Here is a 5,783-nt window from a genome sequence, read left to right as displayed (position 1 = left end):
CAGTATGTGGATGTAACCACATGAAGGTCACATGGTAGCGACTGTCGCAGTGTTTTCTGCTCTCCACCTGCCTGCGTCACCTTTTCACATTTTTTACTGCAGAAAGTGTTTCGTGTTCACCTGAAACATCCACTGTACGTCACTTCTGTCTATAATTACAGTAAAAATACTCAAACAATACAAAAGAAAGGGTTCTGATTATTAAAAATGGGACATTAGGCTTGGCTCAGGTCGGGGATGATTATTGTAAAATGACAAAATACTGATGAACACATAGTACAAGACACAAAATACAGAGAAAACAATCAGTGAGGAAAATAAAAAGTTTGAATTAGTCTTTGAGTTACAAAAAGCACAGGTTTGTACTCGAGTCACTTATTTAATGGCTTTAGACTTTACAAAATGATTTTCAACTCGACTTAGAAACAAATGACTAGTGACTTTACTCATACTTGAGCTTTATTACTCAAAGTGTTGACTTCCTACTTTTTGATGACAAAAGATTTCAGATAATGCAATTATTATTATTGAGTAATAAATCTGCTCAAACCCCTCCTAGACCTTTAAACAAACTAACAGCCAATCAGGAAGCAGCTGAAAACATCAAGCTGGGCTGAGACGTTTGGGCACGAGCAGAAAAAAATCATTCATTCCAAAAGTGATATCCTTCGGATCTAAAGATTACACCAGGATTAATAATTGATTTGGAAAAACAATAGCTGGTTCTACTGAAAATGTAACTACATCTAACATAAAAAGAACAACAGACTCGCTTGAATGTCGTTCTAAAGTGGACGAGCAGATGAATTAAAGAAAAGTTCTAGGTTTTTTCTGCCGTCAGAATGAATCACTGATACTGAAAACATTTTCCCACGAGCTTCGTTCAGAGTGTGACTGAAAGCAGACTGGTGCCATCATTTAATTCCTGCTTTGTTCTGATGATCATGAGATTTTCACATCAATCTGTCTGAGCCTAATACGAAAAAAGAAAGAAAAGTAGAAGTAATGATTAAAACATTAAAACCTAGAGCACAATCATTTGTTATAGGAATTTATTGCATTTTTTGAGTTATTTTGTGTATCTGTTGTTTTTTTTTTTTTTTTGGTATTTTCTGTCATTTTCTGTGTTTTAGGAGTCATACATTTCATACACAAGGCAACTCAATGTGCTTTACATGATCAAAAAGTGCAACAGAAAACATTCAACAGCTTCAAATCCACAAGGACAATAAAATCAGTAGCAAAAACATTTAAAATCATCAACAATCCTCAATAAGACCAAAGATCTCCCTCTCAATCATACGCAGTAGAGAAAAAGTGCCTTTAACTGTGAGTTCAAAATGTTCACATTGACTTCAGCTCTGCTACAGTTTGTTCCACTTCTTTGCAGCATAACAACTAAACACAGCATCACCATGTTCACTGTGAGCTCTGGGCTCCACTATCTGACCTGTGTCCATAGATCTATATGGGGTGCCAAGTGTAAAAATTTAGTATGAAAGTTTTAGCTAACACATTTTCATGGTTTATCTCACTTTTCTCATATTTAGCACATTTTCCTACATTTAACACAACATTTAACCACATATATAGAGGTAAAAAAAAAAAAAGCATTAAATCTAAATCTAAATGGTATATGTTATATATTTTAAATCTAAATGTTAAATCAAAGTCTAAATGTTAAATCTTATATATAAATGTTAAATCTAAATGTTATATATCATATTTAAATGTTAAATCTAAATGTTGAACTTAAATGTTTCGCACATATGATAATTGACCCCGCCCCTTGTAACCTCAACCAATACACAAACAGAGACACACAAAACTGCTCCCACCCACCTCTTCACCGATGCCTGTCTGGGTGATATGTATGGCTGGTTCTCTCTGTGTGGCGGAGATTGAGCGCGCAGTCATGGCAGGTGGATATTATATGCGGTTAGATAAGGCACTGTGCTTGAAAGCGAAAGATCTAGATTTCGAGCCCACCACGGTCAACTTTTTTATTTCGTCTTTTTTGGGATGTCAGGAATACGTCTGCTGAGCAGACCAACGTTTAAATGACGTGATGGCCTGAAGTTGAGACGACGTCTCTGCTGGGTGCAGAATGAACATTTTTACAACTTTCTAGACATCCCCAAAAAGACAAAATTAGAAAGGTGGTCCGTGATGGGCTCGATCCAAGGACCTTAGGCTTTCAGGCTCACCTCCTTATCTATTCAGCTACCGTAACCTCATGTGAACCAGGAGATCTCAGCATCAAATTAACACACATCGACAAACTACAGCATTAAAAATACATTTTATTAACTGTGTTGCGCTGTTGTGTTGGGAGTGTAGTGTGAAGTGCAGCTCATACACCTGTCATGACCGCGCGCTCAATCTCCGCCACACGGAGAGAACCAGCCATACATATCACCCAGGCAGGCATCGGTGAAGAGGTGGGTGGGAGCGGCTGTGTGTGTCTCTGCTTGTGTATTGGTTGAGGTTACAAGGGGCGGGGTCAATTAGCTATATGTGCAAAACATTTAAGTTCAACATTTAGATTTAGATTTAACATTTAGATGTATGATTAAGCATTTAGATATGATATATAACATTTAGATTTAGATTTAACATTTAGATATAAGATAAAGCATTTAGATATGATGTATAACATTTAAATTTAGATTTAAACATTTAGATTTAACATTTATATATAAGATTTAACATTTAGACTTAGATTTAAAATTTAGATATAGATTTAAAATTTAGATATAACATATACCATTTGAATTTAGATTTAAATATGTAGATTTAATGATTTTTTTTACCTCTATATATGTGGTTAAATGTTGTGTTAAATGTAGGAAAATGTGCTAAATATGAGTAAAGTGAGATAAATAATGAAAATGTGTTAGCTAAAACTTTTTTGTGTTACATACAGTATCGTTATTGAATTTTTCCAAATGTTTTAGTACATACAACAGACAAGAAGCCAATAAAACAGAAACAAAAAAAAAACACAAGGGCTAACAGTCAAGATGATAGAACTCTGCACCGCTAGTACTTTATGTCCCAACAAGCATTTAAAAGAAAAAAGGTAAGCGGCACACGTGTCTCACTGTCCAGAAATGTTATCAGCTCAGGCAAGATAGTCCAAGAAAGGTTGCCAGATGTTGAAAAATTTATCAGGACAGCCCATCATGCCATATTGGATCCTCTCCATGTGCAGTACATTGATGAGGTCGGCATGCCAGGTTTTAAACTGAGGTAGTGTCCAATTTCCAAAGGTTGAATATTGCTTTCTTGGCAATGATCATCCCACACATTATTGTACACTGTACAGAGAGACCGTGACTTTGTAGAGATGAGGAATACCCAAACAATGCTGTCTCTGGGTTAGGTTTGAAAACACAATCATACACTCCAGAAAACCAGTTGAATATCTCACACCAAAAATGATATAGCCATGGACACGCCCAAAAAAGGTGTGCCAAGGAGCCCTCAGCAGACTTACAACAATCACATAAAGGAGAAATCCTATGAAGTTTAGATTTAGAATAATGACGTCTATGTAGTACTTTAAAATAAATTAACTGATGCCCAGATCCTCCTCCCAGGACCCCTCAAATTCACTTGTTTAGAGAACACTTTTACAAAGCCTGAAATACATTTTTTTGAGGCAGGCGGGCGCCGCAGAAGACTGTAAATCTTATTTTCCTCAGCAAGAGTCTGAAAATTAGGCATAGATTGGCGGATGTAGTTTCTTATTTGTAAATATCGGAAAAAGTGAGAAGAGGGAAGAGGGAATTAGTCCCGGAGCTGAGTAAATGAGGCTAATTGTTCACCAATGTACAAATCCTTCAACATGACTAAACCCTTTAGTCTCCAAGTCTCAAATGTCATATCCAACAGGGACGGAAGAAACACATGGTTACGAGACACCGGGGCATGCACAGAGGTGTTTGGAAGTTTGCTGCTCTTCCTTATTTGCTCCCACAGGACTATACGATTATTCACTTTCAATATTGTAGGAGGGCCAGGTGATGAGAAAAGACGAGCTGGAAGAGAACTGTTTTCAACACTAAACTTTTCAATGGCGACCCATGCAGGAGTATCTGCTGAGACTTCTTTTTTATAACCTTCCTGCCAGTAAGCAATGGCCCTGTGAATAGCAGCCCAGTAATAGTGGAGGAAACATGGTAGTCCTAACCCACCTCTCACTCTTGACTTCTGAACATGAATTTTGGAAATTCTATGTGCTTTGGAGTTCCAAATAAAAGGCATAATTATTGAATCTAATGATTTGTCAAAAAAATTGGGAGATTTTGAAAAAGATATAAAAACCTCCGAAGAGAGACCATTTTGACTGCGTTTATGCGGCCCACCATAGAAAGAAGGCTACGTCATTTTTCAATATTGATTTTTAATTTCTCTACTGCCTCAAGGAAATTGTATTTAAATATTAATATAGGATCTCTTGGAAGGAGTACTCCAAGATACTTTAATTTATCCGTAACTTTAAATGGAAGATTATGTAAAAACTCAGGGTCAAGTTCTGCATCAATGGCCATGAATTCAGAGTTTTGCCAATTAATCGTGTATCCTGAGACCATGCCAAAAGATTTTATGAGGTCAAGTAAAACAGGGATAGACTGTTGGGGCTGTGAGAGGAAAATTACAACGTCGTCCACGTACAAAGAAAGGTGATGATCTATATTCCCATGGCAGGTGAATGAGTCTAAGAAGAGTGTGGTGTCTAATACTGATGGCAAGAGGTTCAATTGCAATTGCAAACAACAAGGGGCGGAGTGGACAGCCCTGCCGTGTACCACAGTGTAACGGAAAGGGGGCCGACTTTTCTTGATTAGTTAAAATGGAAGAAGAGGACTGGGCATATAACAAGTATAACTGAGTGACCTATAGGTGTCACCGGTGGATCTTTTCCTCAGGAATCTTCTCGCGAAACCATGGTGATTCCTAGGGCCTGAACGCACTGACAATCATCCCTGATTGATAGAACCGTAGCTACGTACGTAACTTTTGTTCTATTTCATCCCTACTGACCGCCAGAGGCGGTGCTTTAGCGCTGGATGAGCAATGTCAACAGTGTATATGAGAAATCCAGACACCTACCTCACACACTGGATGCTGAGGAATTAATGGCCAAAATGCTCCCAGAGGAGGAGGCGTGGCCACTTTGACCCTGTAGAATCTGTTAAAGGTGCTGCCCAATGACTGTTGTCCTGGATAAAATCCAGGACAACAGTCATTGGGCAGTAGACTGGGTCTAGCTGCTTGTCTCCACACCAGATGGAGAACCTCTTGAACTTGTTCTCATATTGCATTCGGGTGGATGGTGCCAGCACGTTCAGAATGGTGGCTCTTACAGCATTGTTACAGTCATTCAGCAGTGGGTCGGCCCCAGCAATGGCTAGGCCCATAGTTTGAGACGCCCCAGGTCTGGGTGCCAAATCTGACCCCCCCAACTGCAAGAGGAGATCTCTGCTGTTGGGCAGGCGCCACCGCTGACGGCAACAGAGTCTGCACAGCAGAGAAAACCAGGTCCTCCTCGGCCATCAAAGAGCCACCAACAGCAGGTGGTGGCCCTGCTCGGTGAACCTGTGTAGTGTTGGCAGGATCAAGGGCAGAGGTGGGAAAGTGTCGAGCAACCCCCGTGGCCAATCGTGTGCAAGGGCATCTTGAGTGGGCTGGAGGTCTCTGTCCAAGAAAACCAGAGGGGGCAGTGGGTTGCCTTCTCCGAAGCAAAGAGGTCTATCTCTGCCTCCCCAAAAAGTTCC

This window comes from Gouania willdenowi, chromosome 4 (genome assembly GCF_900634775.1).
Source record: "Gouania willdenowi chromosome 4, fGouWil2.1, whole genome shotgun sequence".
Taxonomy (NCBI): Eukaryota; Metazoa; Chordata; class Actinopteri; order Blenniiformes; family Gobiesocidae; genus Gouania; species Gouania willdenowi.
This window is presented reverse-complemented; position numbering follows the sequence as displayed.